At 34.3% G+C, this 22,870-nt stretch overlaps 1 protein-coding gene and 1 long non-coding RNA gene across 2 annotated transcripts in view; one reads left to right on the plus strand and one right to left on the minus strand.

Annotated features, from left to right (window-relative positions):
- Window positions 1-20,273, plus strand: part of LOC115295177 — a 29,443-nt gene extending 9,170 nt beyond the window's left edge. Inside the window, exon 4 of the long non-coding RNA XR_003910373.1 lies at window positions 20,086-20,273. This is a non-coding gene — a long non-coding RNA (uncharacterized LOC115295177). The remainder of the gene's footprint in view (window positions 1-20,085) is intronic.
- The window catches only part of GRID2 (glutamate ionotropic receptor delta type subunit 2), a 1,401,829-nt gene that overhangs the window by 682,361 nt on the left and 696,598 nt on the right, over window positions 1-22,870 (minus strand). The window lies entirely within an intron of this gene.

Here is a 22,870-nt window from a genome sequence, read left to right on the forward strand (position 1 = left end):
TTATTTATTTTTGATACAGAAAGAGACAGAGCATGAGAGGGAGAGGGGCAGAGAGAGAAGAAGACACAGAACCAGAAGCAGGCTCCAGGCTCTGAGCTAGCTGTCAGCACAGAGCCCCACGTGGGGCTTGAACCCACAAACTGTGAGATCATGACCTGAGCTGAAACCAAGAGTCAGATGCTTGACCAACTGAGCCACCCAGAAGCCCCTAAATGAGATCTCCTTTAAATATATTCTCTTGTTTATGTATTTATTTTTCTAAGTAACATCTTTCCCCCCCTAGGTTTTTATTGAAATTCAAATTAGTAAACATATGGTGTAATATTAGTTTCAGGTGTAAGGTACAGTGATTCAACACTTTCATACAACACCCAGCACTCATCATAACAAGTGTGCTCCAGAATCCCCATCACCGATTTTAAAACTAGTTTCAGATTCTCTCATGATTCTGAGAACTCATTAGGTTCTTTATTCACTTATCAGTTAAATTAAAAATGAAAATATAATTTACTATTATCTCAAAATATCTTTTAAAATTTATCAAAATTATCTTTCTTATATCTCCCCCTTTCAATTTTGTATTGAAAAATAACCTATGTCTTATTCAATTATTATTCCTAAAATGTCACATTAGTTTTGGGGATTATCATTTCCATCTATAAAGCAAGAAACGGAATCATTTGCCAAATGTACAATAAAATAAATAGCAAAACCAACTTGGAATAAACTTATTTTCTAATCGATTGACTATAGACGTTCTTAAAACAATGATAACTATACTAAATACAAATTTAGGTAAATCATTAAAGTGAAATGTCTTTAATACATGCTAATGCATTTAGAAGAAGGACAACAAAGACTTAGCAATACAGTCTGACTGTAAAATGACTGAAAAATGTTGATTTCACTTCCTTTCAAGCTTTAGATGTAAATCTTTGGTTCAGGGAAGAAAGATCTGGAAGTCTGGGTAAACCCAGTCTTTAACTAGTAATCCTCAGGGTGCCTTCTAACTTGATCAAACCAATGTAGACTCAGCTATTTTATCCAGGTTTTGTGTTTGTAGTCAGGGATACCAGACTTGGCAGGAAGAGTTTAGGCAAATACAGTTGGGTGTGGGAAGAAAAATGTAACAATCCACAGTGCTTGGAGCTCTTGAACTTATTAGCATATGCCTTGGCAAGAAGCTAGTGAATGATGGTATAAAATCAGCTTACTTTTTAAAAATTATAATATTTATATCCATTTTAATATATGTATTCAATTTTATATGTTGACTATATATATTTTATAATGCAATTTTTATATTTGCTATAATATAATATGATGAAATTTATGTACATTTCCAAAGCCCAAAACATTATGGTGGCATCTCATATTACTATTGCAAAGTAGAAAAGAGAAATGCATAGAGAAGAATTACAAGAAAAATTTAATTTTGATTCTATTCTTTATAAGTAGTGATGGGAAAAATACAGGAAGAAAAGTATGTGAATAGGTAGTATTATATTATTTTAATATTTAACAGAGTTGTTGTACTATAGTATTATACACTGTATACTGTTCTGTTTAATATATTAAATATATATGTTATATGTGTATATGTCACAGATTACATATATGTTGTATAGTATGCATACACATATTACTTTTGTTACTTAACCTTCTGATATTGTGGGCTATTTAAACAAATGTATCTTAAGAAGCTCTACTATGGACTTCAGTGAATAAATGCAATTCTTAAAATACAATTCTTACATTCAAAGATTTTGAAAAAGAAAAAAGGCAGCCTGGATATATAATTTCCAAAATAAAATCTGCAAGTCTCAGTTTTTTCATCTGCAAAATGGAGGTACTAATACAGATTTACAGGCTCTAATATTAGAAACAGTAAAGTATTTGAAAACTGCAAGCTGTTATCGGTTTCAGAAATGCAAAACTATGTAAAAATTATATTTATTTTCAAGTAGGAAAATACTTTTTAGAAAACTGAACAACTATCATCTGCAATTTTCACAAATGTTTTCATAATGGAAAACCATTAGCCTATGGTAAGCATCCATCATGATCATTCTTGTATGTTTCACTCTATACATTTGAATATATTAGTGTTTAAGTCATCTAAGTGCGTCGAAATTAGATTTGTTCACACAGAGTTATGAGAAATTGCAGATTTGCTGTCCTGAGTTAATAATCTTAAAGTTTATTGTAAAATTTGATTATTATCAAGTATATATCTCCTGCATATAATTCCTTATGGAATATTCATTAAGGATTGGGCTAAAGTTGGTCAAATTGTGCACTGAAATATAATTCTTGGTTTAAAATATTAATTATCAGATGTGAGTGGAAAAACACATACTGTTTGGTGCTAATTTCTTTTAACTAAGATTAAAATGAGATCATTATAATTCCAAATTGTGAATTCTTCTCACATATTGAATTTTATTGTAGTGCTATTGTTTTTCAATTTCTCTTGTCATGAAAGAAAACTTTTCTTTTTCAAAGTGAATGGAATATCAAAATGCCAAAATATCACTCCTGACAGATAAGAGGTTTGAAACACAATGCAGTTATCTCACCACAAAAACACTGAGGTTTGTTCATTTTGAATAGTAATGTCTTCAACATGATTGATAATGTTGTACTATGATAAACGCTCTTCCAGGGACCTGTTTCATTGATAGATACATGGAATTTTAATAAGCCCTTTTAAAGATAGTGGTGATCTCCATGTAAATAAAGTAAGTCAGAAACAACCACTCTACTGATACATAGCACTGATATGGAAATTTCCTGAATAAGGAAAAAAATATATATATTTATTTATAGTTCATTTATGGGACAGAGAGAGAGGATGCATGTGTGTGAGTGGGAGAGAGACAGAGAGAGAAGGACAGAGAATTCAAAGCAAATTCTGAGCCATCGGCATAGACTCCAATGTGGGACTTGATCCCCCAAATCATGAGATTATGACCTGAGCTAACAAGAGTCAGATGCTCAGCTGACTGAGCCACTCAGGTACCCGAAGGAGAAAAATATTTGTTTTACCTTTGCTTGTTTTTTTTTTTTAAGTCTATTTATTTATTTGGAGAGAGACAGAGAGAGGAAGAGAATGAGATGGAGAGAGAGAATCCAAAACAGGCTCTGAGCTGTCAGCACAGAGTCCTATTTGGGGCTTGATCTCATGAATGGTGACATAATGATCTGAGCTGAAATCTACAGTCTGATATGAAACAGAGCCACCCAAATGCCCCAGGAAAATATTTTTATAGAGTCAAGTCTGGGTTTGTTTTTTTTCAAGGATATAAAAATGTTAAATTGACTCTGAAACTACCTAAGGGTTTATTTCAAAATATTCATGATGAAAATGCATTTTTTATTTAAAAAAATACATAGTCTTTCTTTTGGGTCCTAAAGTGACTTTGGAAGACTATTGTTGCACTCTGAAGAATATGAATGAAGTGATTAAAAAATTAAGTAAAATATCTGGAGGAATTAGAATCAAAGAAGATATGTGACATTTGTGTTTTGATTGTGCTCACATCAGAGGGAGTATACCTACTGGGAAACAACTCCTGACCTTTGGCAAATATACCAACTGTAATCTTTAGCTTCTAGCCAGAAACATATTGTACTTTTTAGGTCTGTGTATGGTTTCAAGGGTAACTTAATCCATAATTGGTAGATTATGTATCTTCCTTTTTTTTTTTTTTTTACCTATTTCCCTTTGTTTAATTTTGGTAACTACAAAATGTGAAAATAAATAATAATCACTCCAATTCTCACCACAAATTCAATACACTATCTAATTGTATTGCCAAATTGAAGGTAGGATATATTTATTTTATTTTATTTATGTTTATTTTTATTTATTTTGAAAGAAAGAGAGAAAGAGAGAGAAAGAACACAAGCAGGGGAGCGGCAAAGAGGGAGGGAGAGAATTCCAAGCATGCTGTGCACTGGCAGTGCGGAACCCCACTCTGGACTTGATCTCATGAACTGTGAAATCATGACCTGAGCTGAAATCAAGTGTTGGATGTCAACCGACTGAGCCACCCAGGCTCCCCTATATTTTATATTTCAGTGTGTAAGATTTAGATGTCATATTAGTGAGAAATCCATATACCAAAACTCTATTTAAAAAAAAATAGGGGCACCTAGGTGGATCAGTCAGTTAAGTGTCATACTCTTGATTTCAGCTCAGATCATGATCTGATATTCATGAGACTGAGTCCCCTGTTGGGCTCTGCACAGACAGAGACAAGCCTGCTTGGGATTCTCTCTCCCTCTCTGTCTGTCCCTCCTCAACTCGTGTGTTCTTGCTCTCTCCCAAAATAAATAAATTTAAAAGTATATAATATTGGACATCAGATTGCTGCAAGAAAGTAGCTTAGAAGTCACCATGCTGTCCTAATGATAAAAAGCTGAAGAGACTGAACTAACAACTCTTCTTGGATCCAAAAGACAGGAGGACACATTGCAAAGTGCTGCCCCCACTTTTGAGAAAGACAAGCAAACACAGGTCATCATAGCTTATCATCTTACCGGAGTAGAGACTCACAAATGGCAACCACCAGAAACCAGTACCAGAGTAGGAAAAACTGAACTGTAATTGACAAATTGCTAGAGGTTCAGTGCAGTCAACTCTTGAGAGCTAAAAGTTCCAGGGACACCTGTCATGGAGGAGCTCCCACAATATTGTGAGATTCATTTCCAGGAGTTTGACCATTTTCCTGCTGTTGGCCTCAGAGAAAAATCCCCCTTGGCTGTTGGCAGGAAGAGGAGAGCAAGAACCATTTTGAAATGTACCCAAATGTTTTGTTCTTTTTAATGAGTCTTGTCATAGGGGAAACTACTTAGCTAGAGCTTAATTTGTCCAGTATTATCATAGCTTAACTTAGCTGGGGAAGAAAAATGCCCAATTCCAGACACCCTAGCCATCATGGCCCACCTAACTGGAAACAAAAACAAAAACAAAAACAAAAACAAAAACAAAAATGCCTGTAAAGTTCACAGATCAGAGGCACAGGCTCACTAAAAGACTGATACCTAATTATAGGAATATAGAATTCCCCTCCTCCCACACCACCAATACTACTGCATTACTAAAGGGCTATTGACAACAGTTCCTTTTACCCAGTATATCCTGTTTGATTATCATTAAAAAATAAGGCATGCCCTTGTATGAGGTATATGTTAGAATTATTAAGTCAGGAACTCAAAACAACTATGATTAATATGCTAAGAGTTCTAATCAATAAAATAGACAGCATACAAGAACAGATGGGCAAGGTATGCAGAAATGGAAATCCTAAGAAAGAGACAAAATGAAATGCTAGAGATAAAAGAACAAAACAAAACAAACAAACAATGTCTTTGACTGGCTTATTAGTAGATTGGACGTGCCTGAGTAAACATCTCTAAGCTGGAGGATATATCAGTAGATTCCTCAAAAACTAAAAGGAAAGAAGAAAAAATGAAAACAAAACACAATGGAATATCCAAGAACTGTTGGACAACTATGTATGGCATAAGTGTAATGGAAATACTAAATGAGGAAGAAAGAAAGGAATAAAGCGAATATTTGAAACAATAATAACTGCGAATTTCCCCTAAATTACTGTCAGACACCAGATAACAGATTCAGGAAGCTCAGAGAGCAGCAAAGAGGATAAATGACACTGACACCTAGACACATAATTTTCAAGTGACAAAAATCTAATATAAAGAAAAAATTCTGAAAAGAGCCAGAGGGGAAAAGTACCTTCCCTGTAGAGAAAGAAAGATAAGAATTATATCCCACTTCTCAGAAACCACTTAAGCCAGATGAAAACAGAGTGTTCAAAGTATTACGAGGGGAAACAAAAACAAAAACAAAAACAAAAACACACCAAAAATAAAAACAAAACAAAACAAAAACACTAGCCTGGAATTCTGCATCCTGAAAAATCATCTCTCAAAACTGAAGAAGAAACAGACTTTAACAGAGAATCGAAAATTGAGCGAAGTTTTTGCCAACAGCCTTGTCTTATAAGAAATGTTAAAACAAGTTCTTTATAGAGTAGGAAAAAGGGCATAGGTCAGAAACTCAGTTCTATATTTAAAAAAAAAAGTAAGAGCATCAGGAAAAGGATGAGTGAAAGTAAAAAACAAACCAAAATCACTATTATTTTTCTTATTCTTAATCTCAGAGATAAGGTTTTTACAAAATAATAGTAGCAGCAGTATTTGATTATCTTACATATATCTCTTATACACACACACACACACACACACACACACACACACACACACCGTAAAATGAAATGGCCATAATGATAAAAGGGACAGGAAGAAAGACTCAGAATTATTTTCGTACTATAAAGAATTCATGTTACCCATGTAGAGTATTATTTAAAGTTAACTCAGGTACCTGAGTGGTTCAGTAAGTTAACCAACCAACTCCTGATTTCATATCAGGTCATGATCTCAGGGTTGTGAGACTGAGCCCCAAGTGGGGCTCTGCACTGAGCGTGGAGCCTGCCTGGGATTCCCTCTCCCTCTCTCTGCCCCTCCCTTGCTTGTGCACACACATGCTTTCTCTTTCTCGAAAAAATTAAAAAAATTAAAAACAAAGAAAATATAAAGTTAACTTGTATTAGTTGTAAGTGGATATTGCAAAATCTAGGACAACCACCGAAAAAAAATAAAATGATTATATAAATATAACTAATCTGCTAAAAAAGGAGAGAAAATGTAAATATATAAAATATTCAGTGAAAACCACAAAAGGCAAAGAAAAACAATGAAAGACAAAACTTAGAACAAAGGACAACAGTAACAAATAGAACAAATATGGTAGATACCAATCCAACTGTATCAATAATCACTTTGAATATCAATGGTCTAGATCCACCAATGAAAGGATAGAGACCATCAAAGTGTTTCAAATAATACCACCCATGAAACTCACTTTAAATAAAAAGGCACATATAGATTAAAAGTAAATGGAGAAAGTCATATCATGCTAACACTAAACAAAAGAAAGCAGGAGTTATTATATTAATTTCAAACTAAGCAGACTTTATAAGGAAAACTTTAAGTATAAAAGGAATTACATAATTGTAAAGCAGTCAATTCTCCAAGTCATAATAACCATTACTAAATATGTACCTAACAACAGAATGCCAAACTAGATGAGGCAAAAACTGATAGAAGAAACAAATGAGTGCACTATCATAGCTGGAGACTTCAACACCCCTCTCTCAGAAATGGACAGATCCAGCAGGAAGAATATCAGTAAGAATACAGTTGAACCCAATAATACCATTAATCAACTGGGCATAATTGACATCTGTACACTAACTACTTCATACAACAGCAGAATACACATTCTTCTCAAACTCCCATGAAATATTTACCAAGACAGACCATATTCTTAACACATCTTAACAAATTAAAAAAAAAAGACAAATTATACAGTTTTGCTCTCTGACCACACTGGAATTAAACTAGAAAAAAAAATCAATACAGAAAGATTACTGGAAAATCTCCAAATACATGGAGATTAAACAACATAGTTCTAAATTTTTTTTTACTGTTTTTATTTATTTTAGCATTAGAAGGGGAGGGTCAGAGAGAGAGAGGGAGACACAGAATCTGAAGACAGCTCCAGGCTCTGAGCTAGCTGTCAGCACAGAGCCTGATGCAGGGTTTGAACCTACGAACCATGAGATCATGACCTGAGCTGAAATCGGATACTTAACTGACTGAGCCACCCAGGCACCCCTAAACAACATAGTTCTAATTAACATGGAGTTCAAAGAAGAAATCCTCTTCAAATTAAAAAAATAAAATAAATGAAAAGAAAATATAACTATCAAGTTACTCTCAGAAGTTGCATCTGACAGGCTGGGAGACCATTCCAGGAAGGACTGCTATTTCTGTGCCTAATTTTTGCTTTGTATCCATTACCAGTAAAGGTGGGGATTGAGTAGTAGTCGTGAGTTGATAAATCTGCTTTGATAAGTCAGCCCTTGTGGTGTAAGCCATTCCCAATCCTTCACTCTCTTCCTTAATTGTGCATACATATCATTTAGGTTAATTGAGGTTACAATGCCCATCATTGGAATTGCTGGAGTTTATTTCTCTCCCATTGATGTGACTTACTATAACCAATGGAATGCTGGTAGCCACAATTTGGCCTGATCCCTGCTGCTACTGATATCCATCAGGAGAAGAGCCTGACCTATAGCCTAAATCAGAACCACTCTAGTCCACTCAACAGACCTAAGTAAGAAAAATGCTTTTGTTGTAAGCCTCTGAAATGTCAAGGTGTTTCATAGACATCATCAAAAATACAGGAGAAATCTGACAGACACATGGCATTAAAAGAGAAATTTTTAAAATGGAATTGTACTTTGTAGCATACCACAGTATCTTCAAACTTACTAACTCCACAATGATTTCTGTGAAATTTTGTAAATTTACTTATGGAAAAACTAAAGTAAACTAAATTAAATATGTTAAATAGAAAAAAATGATTGCAGGGGTGAAATTATGTCTGTTAAAAACAACATGTATTTAATAAGGATCTAATCCTTCCTGCCTTTTCTAGTTTCTCCCTTGAGCACTTATGGTCTTGTGTAATTACAATTATCATCAAGTTAACATAAATGTTACTCCATTTCATATTATTATGTTTTTATATAGAAGTTGATACTAGCATTGAAAATGTGTGACTTTTGAAAAGAAATAGATCTGTCCAAATATCCAGATCACTCAAAATGGAATGCTAATTAATGCTTCCATCTATTCAATATATATTACTGTGTAGAGTAATGTCTATTGTGTAGAGATGGTCAGAAATCTATTCAAATGGATGGGAAAAACTGGGGAAGAATAAGCAAGACAATAGAAATAATCTGATTTTTACCTCCCAATAAGTAAATGAAGTCAATGCAGCTATGACAACCTACATGCAGACAGTATCAGATTGACTAAGCCCAGGGGATACAGGCCACTGGTAACTCATTAACTGGGAAGTCTAAAATGCTGTCAAATTATATACACAGAAAGGATTACAAATAAACAGCAGTATTTCATGTCAAAGCAAACTCTCTCCATCAATATTTCTAACTGTGCTTTGACTAAACATACACTTTCAATTAGTCTTAACTTAAAATATGGGCAAGCAAAGAAACAAATCTCTAAGAAAGGACTGAACTAAGAAAACAGTTCGTGGACCCTTTGAATTCTATGTAAAAGATACTGAAGATAGCAGAGGTCTAGATAATTTGAAAAAAAAGGAAGTATCACTGTAATAGGGAGAATTATCCGGTTTACACAGTTAGTGATCTTGTTTTGTTCAGTAATTAGGTAATAGCTGAGAAATACACTTCTAAGAATATTTTGCTAATCATTCTATTTGGAAAACAGAACAGTACATTGTATCAGAACTATTTCTCTAATTTATCCTTATATGTGGCAGAGAATGCATGCTTAATTAATCTGTTTTCCTTGACAAACAAATGTTAACTATTATTTGCCAGATCCATAGTACTGAAAATATATCATTCTCAACAAGTGTCCAAATTGGCCAAAAGAACACTTAAATGACTCGATTCGATCATTAGTTCTTAACTGGAGAAAGTTTTGTTCCCCAGATGATATTTGGCAATATGTAAAGCTATGTTTTCTAATATCAGGACTGAGATGCTATTACTGACAACTAATGGGTATGCCAGAGACGCTGTTAAACATTCTACGTTGTACAGGATACAGCACCTCTCTCCCTGCAAACAAAGAAATACCTAGCCCAAAATGGCAACTGTGATAAATTAAAGAAACCTTTCCTTAGTATAAAATGAAAAAACTCATTTGTCTAGACAGTATCACTTTCATTTCAGTCATTAGTAAAAGTTGGAGAAATCTGCAAAACTTTTACTATTCTGGGTTGGAATATTTACATACTACACTCATTTGCCTTAATTATGTTTCTGCATTTCAGACATGATTTCAAATGTTATGAAATAGAAGGATGTCCCTTGCATTAACCAGATTGATGTGCTTACATTGTATATACTTGCCCCTCAGCAACTCAAATTACTGAGAGCTTTTAGCATGCTTCTGGAGATGCAATGTATTTTTTCAGTGAAATTTTGTAAGATGGCGGTCTTTCTACTAAGTGATGAAGTGCAATGCAAAAGATTGCATGGTGATTGAATACACTGTCTTTTTTGCCTCCGTATTACTAACATGATGCCAAAGTGAACTTAGCAACAGCAATTTCTTTTTTTAACACAATGATTTTAATATATTAAAGTTGCATTAAATTCATTGAGGATAGAAAAGTACCTACTTGGAATGAGCCAAATGAAAGATAATATTAATTAAACTATTTAAAAAATATTCTAAAGTGTACATATATAATGGGCTTTAAGAAAATCCAGTATGGGGCACCTGAGTGGCTCAGTCAGTTAAGCTTCTGGCTCTTGGCTTTAATTCAGGTCATGATCTCACAGTTCCCTGTGTTGGAGCCCCACGCTGGGCTCTATGTGGGCAGCACGGAGCCTGCTTAGGATTCTCTCTCTCCCTCTCTGTCTCTCCTCCAGTTTCGTTGTCTCCTTATCTCTCAAAATAAATAAATAAACTTGTATGTACTAGCAAAAGAAGGGGGGCAATAGAAATTTTGATTTATTTGGGGGCATCTTCTATTTCCTGAGGTAAAACAAGAAATCTACCTTAGGTCACTAAGGTCACTATTTAAGCAATGATGGCCTATTGGACTACAATATAGAGGGTTTGCTGGTTACCAATTCCAACAAAATTGAAGAGTAAGTCTTAAAAAACAAAAAAGGTGGCACCTGAGTGGCTCAGTTGGTTAAGGGTTCACTTCAGCTCAGATCATGATCACGGTTCGAGGATTTGAGCCCGCAATGGTCTCTGCTGATAACTCAAGAGCCTGGAGCCTGCTTCAGACTCTATGTCTTACTCTCTTGGAGCCCCGGACCACCTGCCCCGACCCTCTGCCTTTCTCTCTCTCAAGAATAAATAAACATTAAAAAAAAAAGAGCCCGTATGTCATCAGCAAATCCACTCCCTCTCAGAGTTGAATTATTCTTTTTTATCCAAAGAAAAGAAAATATTATTCTATTTTATTTTATCTACATGACAAACATAGCTATCACCCAATTTTAGAGGTAAATAAGAAGGGAAATAGTCAATAGAAAATGAGTAGAAAAAATTAACAAAAAACATTTTCAGGAAAGCTATTACTGAGAAAAGTGTAAGAAACATATTCACGTTTCTGTGAAATATAGCTAGGACCCTCAGTAATTTATTCATAACACTTGATCAGCAAAGAGTTAAAAAAATTGGCTTCAGATCATAAAAACTTTTTAATGATGTACTTCATGTTAACAGTGCTTGAGAAAAAAATCAATTAAACCTAGGATTGTTGTTAGCTTATTACTCTAGATATTCATACTGTTAAAATAAAATTTCACATAGAATTTCAAGTTAACTTTATGTGAGAATAGAATTTCAGGCAATTCAGTGCACAACCTTTTTTCTTATGATGGAGAATATGACAAAGAATAAAACTGAAGGTGGAATGCGCAAAATTAAAGAGAAAGAAAAAAATGAGCAAAATATGAATTACAAGTTTCAGTGCAATTTTATATCCTAAAAATAGAAAACACGGTGAACTGAATAAAACTCAATTCTGAGCATGCTTATCTAAAAAAAATAAAACCTTAATGGGATTCCCTAGCCATCTTTCATAAGTTCTCTGCATAGGTGAAATATAAAATTAATATTAAATGCAGATAAGTTTGGGAGGCATATCCTGATCATTGGATATTATGGTGCCTTCCCTACTACTTTTCTTACTTATCCATTTTCTACATCTGAGTCAAAAAAAGCCCCAAGCAACAAAAATCAGCACACACACACACACACACACACACACACACACACTCACAAAACAGAAGAAAAAAAACCATTAAAAACAACAAACCAGATACTCTTCTTCCCAGATGACTTTGAAGCTAGGGAACATCAAGGACACAATTCTAGTCAATAAGACTGAAGGAAGACTTCTGGAAGGTTAGTGAGACTTATAAAGAAATAAAGGAGAGCACCTAGGTGGCTCAGTCAGTTGATCATCTGGCTTCAGCTCAGGTCATAATCTCACAGTTCATGGGTTTGAGCTCCGCATCAGGTTCTGTACTGACACCTAGCTCGGAGTCTGGAGCTTGTGTTCGGATTCTGTGTCTCCCTTTCTCTCTGACCCTCCCCTGCTCACGCTGTCTTTCAAAATAAAATAAAATTATTCTCTTTCAAAAATAAAATAAAAACACTAAAAGTTTTTTTAAATTAAAAAAAAAAAGAAATAAAGAATGCATAGAGATGTTTTGCTTTATTTCTTTTTTCTTCCCTAGACCCTTCTTCCCCTTCCTACATGCAAACATGCTCATATGAGAAAAGGAGATCTGATGCTTTAGCAGCCAAACTGTGACTGTGAGAAGAACAAGAAAATTAAAGCAAATTCTGGAATCAAGTGTCTTGAGACTTTTTGCTCTAAACAGTGCATCTCCTTGTATTTTATGTCACTATAGGTCATGTATTCTGTTTCTTGTTGTCAAAAGCTTCACTGACTAAAATAGGAACACTAAAATATGTGCCTACCAAGCACAAATAATCCTTCCCATATTAAGCAATAAATCTGAAAAACATATGCTAAGAAATCTCTTTCTCTCTCTCTCTCTCTCACACACACACACACACACACACACACACACACATCTTTTCAGTATCAATCACTTTTTCAGTTTCCTTTGGTATCTTCCTAAGGTTCTCTTGAGTTATATAGAACTGTATCGCCTTAAATTTCTTGTTTTTATTTACATTCTTATTCTTGCTACCAATATTTCATAAAACTGAATTTTTTCAAGGATATTTTTAGGATTTATCAAATGATGTCCTATATATTAAATCCAGAAAAATTTTCAATTGCAGTAATCAATCCTAGTGACAGATCAATCCAACATAATTTAAAAGAAAGAAAAATTATGATTCTAATTATTACACTATAAAGTGCTTGAATTTCAACTGTTGCACACACAGCAAGACTCAGTAGCTAAGCAACCAATGGGAAATTTGAATGCAATAAATTATGTACTTCCTTTACTATATACCTATGTGACTCTAGAAAAGTAAATTTACCTAATAATTAGAGGTCAATGACAAAAATGTACTCATCATATACAAATATAGTTTTTGTAAGATTGAAAATTTCTTCTCTCCATTCTCCTTTGACACCCATTCTGTGTTCTTAGCTTGCTGTGCAATGTTTGTTAAAATGGATGTGGATGATAATAACTTAAAAAGTGTTTAATTATTGGCCTGCTCTAATGAGCTTGGAAGTAGAACTACAGCTTGAAAACCAGTAGTATGAAATAATGAAACCCAATCATCTTTCCTCCCTGCCATTTTTTTTCCTAACTCAGATTAATTTTGACCTATTTACATACTTGGGTCTTCATACTCCATCATAAATTGCATAGTAGTCATAAGTTATATAGGTTCGTTTCAGTTTCCAATTCCGTTTATTCTAATGAAGTTCTAACTTATGGACTAGAACTTCAGAAAATGAATAGACCCTTTCCAATGAATAACATATTAAGAATACATAGTAGTAATTGGACAGGGTATTTAGAAATCTAGAGTGGTGGAATCTAGGTTGCTTTTCTCATTGTTTATTTAGAAAGTTCAGTTTATTCCTTTCAAAAGATCTTGATTCAGGTTTAGTGAAGTCTTCAGATATGCTATACTTTCATTTGATGCTTCTTGCTTTGTTTTGTTTCAGTCCATTCAGCATCATAATAATTCATTTTCCTTCATTTTTATGTCTATATTTCAATAGAATATTGGCTAATTCTATCATGTGTGCCATTTTCTTTGAAAGCAAAGAGGTTTAAAATCAAGTACATAATCAGCCCTGTTTTTTCAGATCTCTTAAAGCTATAAGCTGCTAATAGAAAGCAATCAGTGTGCATATCTGACCTCCATAAACCAATATCTATGGCTGGAACATATGTCTCTTTTACTTCCAGAATACGTTCCCTTTTCAAAGTTTGAGGAGGTTTGATATACTCAGGTTTGCATAATGGTCCATCTGTAGCAATTCTATACCCCTGCAGATTTCCAAACTGCTCTGAGAGATAAAGATGTCACTGTAACACATATAAACCTATGCGGGACCTTAAGGAGTTCAGGAAATGATGGTGTCATTACAGGAGCAAATAAAAATTTTTAAAATCAGCATGTTGTAAATTAAGAGTGTGAATTCAAAAGGTGACTGTTGCATATGAGGGGAGTCTGAAGAGGGCTCTTTCATGATCCCACCTAAAATGCGTTTATGAGTTACAAGGACAGCCTGTAGTTAGACACAAGCAAAACATTTCAGTGAACACATATGACATTTGTCTTCTGTTAACTCCCTGGGACAAATATACACTAAAAATAAATTAATTTTAAGAAAATTATGTCATTTGTCTTATGTCTAATGTATAATATCTTCTTTTTGGGGAAAAAGTGAAAAAGTACTGTTTTAAATTGGGTAACATAAAATTTATTATCAGTTTTTCTGTTTTTCATACTCTTCTGTGGATAAGCTTAGAAGGACCTATGCCTAGAAAATCATAGCGTGGAAAACTCCAGCGCTGTTTTGTCAACACTAACAATTACACTACTGCTGGACCGTGTGGGAGGGTAGAGCCTCTTGCTACAAAGGAATTATAATCCCAGGTAATGCTTCTGGCTATGGTTAAAATCCTTATTCCACTTTGCTGAAATAGTCATAAAGAAAAACAAAACAGAATAAAACTGCATCTTAAATGTATATAAAGGATTGAAATATATATCAAAATCCATGAATGTATCAAACCATAAGATAGAAACATGGTTAAAAATGCACCATTAGTAAGAAATACTATCGCAATATAAGGTAATAATAAAAGAGTAGACCCTCTGTTCTTAGATGATGACCCAGGAGGCTCCTGAACTCACTTCTCCCATTGACGCACCAAACCTAGAGCTACACATTGAAGCAATTGCCCTTGAAAGAAATCCAGAAACGTGCTGAGCAATTCTTCTAGACCCAGAGAGTGAGAAATAGGTAGGGAATTGAAATAGGTAGGGAAAGCCCAGACACACTCTCATCAAAAACCCCACCCCTGGCACTGTAACACAGAATGGAGAAAACATACAATTCCCAGCTTTTCCCTGAGAAGGAGAAGGTTTGGATCCAAGATATAGAACCCCAGCTTTTAAGCATTCCATTGCAGAGACAGGTCCTCAAAACACTTAGCTTTGAGAGCCAAAGGAATTTAAGAACAGGAGGCTCAAAGAATGTAGCAAACAAAAGAAATAGTTCTAGCTGGCTTGCAAGGATTTGCTGTGAATAACTCCCCAGGGCTTAGTGCAGTGGTGCACTAATCTGATAAAAAAATGAACAGAATATATGAAAACATACAAATGGGCAACCTGTAGATGAAAAGGTGTTTGACATCACTAATCATCAGGGAAATGCAAATAAAAACCACAGTGAAGTATTCCCTTATATCTGTTTGAATAGTTATCATTAAGAAAAGACAAGAGACAAGTAAAGTAAAACCTTGGATTGGAAATAACTTGTTCTGAGAGTGTTCTGCAAGGCGAGCAAACATTTCTAATTTTAACTGAATGAACAAGCGAGGTCTTGCAATATGAGTAGTACATGATGCCAAATGTCACGTGATCACAACTGAGCCAATGGGTTTTTAAATTCTCTTTGATATACAAGAGTTTCTGGAACGAATTACACCCCCAAACCAAGGTTTTACTGTATTTTAACATAATGATTCAATTCCAAAGAAATAAAACTACCCTATAAATAGTAAAACATCAGGTATAAGCATAAACTGTTTAAAAGTGATTAAATAAATTCCCGTCTAGGCTAAAGAAAAATAGTTCTTTGCCTTCATTAATACTGCACCAACTAGAGCAAACTGAACCAATTAGAACAAAATGAATTATGATGATTTGCTTGAGAAAATGACTGATGCAACAGCAAAGTACACTGCAAAATGACATGTTAGGGAAAACTGAACAGATAAGTAAAAGAAATCTTAAAAAAAAGAGGAAACAAACTGCTAATCACATTCTCTTCCTTTGTTAGTTGAGGCAAAATGTATAGTTTTGATGAAATATTTTAGGTTTCATCCAGACTGGAATATTATTTCTATATTCTACTAACATCAATCAGTAAATTTCTGGCCAACCCCCACACTTAATTCCAAATTTATAAAGTCATGAAAACAGTAAAACCTTCTTTGAAAGTCACTCCATTCAGAAGTAAATTCTAATTTCTTCCCTGTCAATAACTTGTTCACCCATCTTAGACAAGTCACTGAACCTTCTATGTTTATGTTTTCTCAGCTGTAAAGCTTAGAGAATCACACTGACCTATCTTGCATGGGTCACTAAAGGGAGCACCTGATAAAAAAAGAGTCACCTTCCAGGTGGCAGGTGATATGTACAAAAAGAATGGGAGCAGTTTTGCCTCTTGGCAAAGGGAACAGGGAGGGAAGATGAAACATTTTCCCAATGCCTTTGGCAAGTGGTATATGATGTGCCCACATGCCCCATACTTAAATTCAGATTCTCCACCAGCAGAGAAAACTGCTTTCATTTTTTTATTAATGTAGAATAAAACCTAAAGCCACATAATTCAACTGTTCTTTATTTTCACACAGACTTATTAATAAGTTTTAATAAAATCCTTCTAACACTTGGATTCTAATGATATTATTGCCAGCAACAGCCATTTCTCATGCCAAATTAAGATCCTCGAACATCGCAGCTGTCAGTTTAAAACTACATTTGTTGCAGAAGAGTAATGTGGAGCACTCCTTCCTCTGAATGTGTTTACTCACAGCTGAAAATCCCTCAGTGGTGTGACCTTTATATTCAACATTTTAAAAGCTTAACAATACTTTCCCCCAGAAGCTCAGAGTAGGAAGTAATTTTTTCCCAAGAGAAAATAAAATTAAAATGCTGCAACGCCTTTTGAAGAAGTGAAGGCAAAGATAATGACAGCAATAACAGCCCAGATAATTGCATTAATTGTATATTTGTTTGCAAAGGAAAGCTTTTGATACTTACTGTGCTTGTTCTGATCTCAGAGTGCCATTTTAATACCTGTAGCTTCACTCAGGATAGAACTATCTAGTTTTAAAGGAGAAACAACCTCTTACTAACTTAATGCAATAGTTGTATTTACCTATGCACCTTTAACCTAAATATCTAAAAATGAACAATTTAGTTTGGGGAAAAACCTTGACATATCTTCAGTTGTTCTTTATAAATTGTTTTTAAGCATCTGCACTAACACATACCATACACACACACCAGGTATTATTCTTTGTCTGGTCAAGGACTGACTTCACGGTTCCCATGGCAACCCAGTTTGCTCAGTGCTCTCTTTCAGCAGCTGCTGATTACACTTTGAATTTTATTTGCATTCATGATTAAGGAAGAGTATAAAAGACTGAGGTAAATTTAAAAAAAAACAATAAGAGGATAAAAGACATTTCAATCAATGATTTGCTGCAGCTTTAATTAAAAATAAAAGAATAAGAGGAGATACCAGGATTTCAGAAACTTTTATTTAATGGTTGACTGGCTATTGCAACAATATTAAATGAAGATGCCACTACCATCTTGAACTTTTGCAATTTGCAAAGCTGTGCACTATTAGCTACAAAGACCATATAGGCAATTTTTGTTTTCTAGTAATGGCCTCTCTGCTTAAAAAAAATAATAAAGACATATTTCCCTTCTAGGACCAGTATTAGATAAAAAACAAACAAACAAACAAACCAACAAACATATTTAATACAGTAGTTTGTTGAAATCATGTAATGTATTTTCAAGAAGGATGCTCTTTGATATTACATGTCACTTGTCCTTTTTATGTTCACAGGAATTTATTCTACCAACAGTAATATAAAAAGAAAAAGTACAATAATTACTAGTGATCATCAGAGCATAAATAGAGAACACAAACTATGTAGAAACCTGAAACTTTACCAGTTAAGGCCATACAGTTTTGGCACATTACCTTTGGGAATCTATGTATCCTGTTAGTTAAGAAAATGTAAAATAATTAAACAAATCATATCTCTCTTTATATTAGTGAGCAAAGAAATTTTGGAAGAAAATATTTTTATTATTCTACTTAAAAATCATATATATATGTGAGTGTGTATATATACATACATATATATATATATATACATGCACAATATAAATATCTTTAAATCTCTAGGGTCCCTTAAAAATAGAATTCTAAGAAGATAAATACTTTATATTTTACGGAAAAGTAATAGATAAATATTTAATTATTTTTTTCTTCTTCTGGGGACCTTTGCCTGCAGATAAACTTTTTGCACTAAAGGTCAAAGTAATGTGTTAACATTTTTTAGAAAATAATTTCAGATTCTTATTTATTAAGTTAATACCAATAAGTACAAATTACTAAAATCACATTTTAAATTGCAATTAATAAAAAGCAAGGAAAATAGGGAGTTAAAATAAAATATATAAAAAATTTTGATCTTTTGTTATTTTGGGCAGAACTGAACCTGCATGTGTACATCATGAAAAGTATATTTAATAAATTTTCTTAGACTTTGATATTTTTATTTGTTATACAACTAAATGCTGTTTGGTGCCAAAACTACACCATTCATGTATTATTCTGTAATTCTCTATACTTTTAAGTTTTCCACTTTAAGAAAAATACAGCTTATTTAAAACAATGAGTTTATATATTATACTAAATGCAGAATTAAAAATATCATTCCATAAGTACTATGTAGAGCCCTTAATGTCCAATATTTAGTGTTTTAACGAACTGCTACTATCAGAGATGCGGGCTCTGTTTAAATTGTCCCAGGCTTAGTATGATCTGCACCCAGATGTGTTCTGCTTTAGAAAGCTACATCTTGCTCTGAAGCTGGCAGTAAAGCTCAAGGCCTTTTAATAAACCCAAACCCCTCTCTTGATTAGTTTGGGTTTTACCCATCATATGAGGTTGTAGTCAACCAAAACTTTCTTTGTTTCTTAACAGAACTCAAATAAAACTGTGCTCCAGAAAAGAAAATGTCAAGGCTGCCTAGACCTTAGGCCTATGACACTGTTTCTTCCCCACCAAAAAAAGAAAAAATGTAGTCTCAGTCTCCTTCAAGTTAAAATTAGGGATTTGCTTTCTCTCCTCTTGCCTATCTAGTTGTAAGTTTTAACTCATTTTTCCTGTGGTCCCTCTCAGCTGGAAAGGTTTATAATAAATGGCCAAAAAAAATATTTTTCTGCAGATTTTCAAGCAGACTTTTTGGAGGGGGGGGAGGAGGAAGGGATTTTTGAAATAATCACCTTTTATTTTTAAGCATTATGTCAAACAATTTTGATTTCCAGAAGCCAATGGCTTGCCACAAATCAGAATCAGTTCAGTAAATCTCACAGAGAAAGGACCAGACACCTGAGAAATTTGCTCTAGGCAGAATGATAGACTCGACAGAAAAGCAGAGGGAAAACTACAGAAACTTAGGAGACATAGGGATGCTATAAAACAGGAAAGTGCTGGATACAAGGAGGTTAGACATTTCTCTCTTACTTGCAAAATGATGATAAGTGTTTTTTGGTATGAGCCAAAATTTGGAATACTAGAGACTGGAAGATAGTGAATTCTGACATGGGCTTCTAGATAGTCAAGAGGGGCACACACGTGACCTACTGGAAATGATTGGGGCACCATCATCCTGAATGGAGCAGATAAAGACCCTTTACTGAAAACCCACATTGTTTAACCTATTAGCCTAGGATCATCAGCAGGTTTGGACACTTTGATTTCCAATTTAAAATTTTTTACTCCATTTCTTTCCCTAGGGCCTCAACTTCTAGAACTGTATCTCTGAGTTGGATTGGAAAAGTCTTGGTCTTAGAGTATTATTTTCTATTTAAGACAGATGAGGTTTATTGATGTGTTTGTTTTGGTTTTAGTTTTAGGTACATCCTGGGCACCTGGGGAGAAATTGGAATGGCCAATGTCATCCATCAGGTGCGTCTGGCCTCAGAGCACTGGGAACGATGGCTCCGTTGTCTTCTAGCTGATCCACACGAGGGTTTGGCCATTTGATCAAAAGTGAATTTTCTTGCTTCCTCTAATGACAGTAAACTAGTGTTAAATATTGTTTTGTATTGTTCAAATTTATTACCAAAACTCCATGATAAGTATAATAAACTAATGGGGGGGCAGATCTAGTGAATTACTGCCAGCAATGCCTTTGTTCTGTGTAAGAGCACACTAAAATAGATGTACAAAAGCACTGTAGTCCAAATATGCTACATAATAAATTAAATATCCCTTGTTTTTTTAAAAGACTTCTTTAAAAAAAGCCTTTGACCTGGAACTTGAAGAGGGTGGGAGACCTCCCATATATCTGACACTCACCTATTCTTAACATCTTACATTAGTATGACACATTTCTAATAAAATTAATGAACAATATTGGTCCATTATTATAAAATAAAGCCCATAGTTTATTTAGATTTCCTTAGCTTTTGCTTAATGTCCTTTTTCTGTACCAAGATTACCAAAACTCCATGATAAGTATAATAAACTAATGGGGGGGGGCAGATCTAGTGAATTACTGCCAGCAATGCCTTTGTTCTGTGTAAGAGCACACTGAAATAGATGTACAGCCCAAATACCACATTATATTTAACCGTCATATGTCTTTAGGTTCCTCTTCGGTATGGCAATTGCCCAGACATTCATTAGTTTTTATAACCTTCACAGTTGTGAGGGACACTGGTCAGTTATTTTGTAGGATATCTCACTCCTAGAATTTATCTAGTGTTCTTCGCATGAGAAGACTGAGGTAATTAGTTGTAGGAAGACAACAGAGGTGCAGTGCCATTTCTACAACATTATATCATCATATCAAGTGTACATACTATTACCGTGTTTATGACGTGGATGCTGGCCTTGATCACCTGACTGAGAATGTGTTTGGTCAAGTTTCTCTATTGTAAAGTTAGGCTTTTCCTCTCCTTTACACACTTTGGACTTTGTAAGGAAGGCACCATATACAGCCCACAGAAGGGGTGCGGGTCATGTTTCTTCTGCATGAAGGTAGAGTAGCTCCAACAATTATTTGGTATTCTTCTGCTTGGGGAATTTTTCTCATTTCCAATTTATTAATTTATTTAATTATTTACTTAGATCAGTATAGAACCAGGGTAATTTTGTTTTTGAGAGAGAGTTCACATGCGTGAGTGGGAAGTGGGGGCAGAGCGAGAGAGAAAGTCTTAAGCAGGCTCAGCATGGGAAGCATGAAGCCAAACACGGGGCCTGAATCGAGGTATGTGAGATCCTGACCTGAGCCAAAATAAAGAGCCAGACACTTAATCAGTTGAGCCACCCAGGCACCCCAAAAAGTTTTTAAAAGATTCCATTACAAGACATAAGCAAACATACAGACAAAGCTAAATAACCTAAGTTAGTGTGCATTGTATATTTGAAATATATCTGATTCAGAGATACTACTTGTCAGTGGGAGATGGTCCTGGGAGATGAGGAGGTGGTTCCTCATAGGAAGAATGAAGAAAATAAGTAGATTGTTCTTATTGAATGCTACTCTGATTAAAATATTAGCATAGGGCAATATTTCAGAATACTCTTTCAGATACAAAAAGAGATCATGAACAAATTTTATAAAATTGTTTTTGTAAATATTTAAATCTGTTGCTGTAAACTTTCTAAACCCTTTAATACATAAATGAAGGTGGCTAAGATGATTGTGAAAGTCTCATATGTTGAAATTCCTTCAGCATTCATTTTTTAATATAGAATCTTTCAATGCTTCTCTCCCTCTACGTTGCCCTTTAGGTAAAAGGAAAATGTGAACTTTAAAAGAAATTCTGTTGGGAATCCTGGCATTTTTATTACAAAAGCTAGATACCTAAAGAATGACTGGCAGAAATTGTTATTGGTCATCATTGGTCATGGCTTAAATGTACAAAAGATGTAATATCATGAGGGAAAGAAAGAGAGAAACATGTATGAAACTTCAAATATTAGAAGAGCACTTGACAGTTATAGGAAAATGTGATTTGCTTATATAAAGTTCATGACAATGGGTGTTTACTACGTAGATTCAAATACATACTGAACATGCAGTATGCAGAACATGCAGACTTTTCTATTACCTATCCTACATTCTATGAGACTTGCAAGCATTCTACATATGTTTGTATCTTTGATTGTCATTTTTAATCAATTAAAACATATGTTTCCTAGGACATTGGGGCATTATGCCTGCTTTACTCAAACAATTATTTTACTGGTGTCATACTACACTTTAAGACATTGAGACATTATGCAGTGCCCAGAACTATTTGGTTTAGGAAATAACTACTTATGGCCTGGAGTTCATTTTAGTGGTGTATATTTCTTCAGAATGTCTTCTCTCTCTCCCTCTCTCTCTCTCTCTCTCTCTCTCTCTCTCTCTCTCTCTCTCTTTCTCTCTTTCTCTTTCTCTTTCTCTCTCTCTCTCTCTCTCTCCTCTCTCTCTCTCTCTCTCTCTCCCTCTCTCTCTCATCTCTATCTCTCCATATATATAGAAAGTTGAAAACCAAAGTATAAGAGGTTAACATTTCAGATTAGAAATTGGTAGGCAGAAACCATTTATAGAAATGTCTCCTTACCTGTAAGGTTGGAGTGAGAAATAAAGAAAACCCAGGATAAGGCAGAGTGCACAGAAGAAGGTTCTAAGAGCAAAGC

This window comes from Suricata suricatta, chromosome 1 (assembly GCF_006229205.1).
Source record: "Suricata suricatta isolate VVHF042 chromosome 1, meerkat_22Aug2017_6uvM2_HiC, whole genome shotgun sequence".
NCBI classification, from domain to species: Eukaryota; Metazoa; Chordata; class Mammalia; order Carnivora; family Herpestidae; genus Suricata; species Suricata suricatta.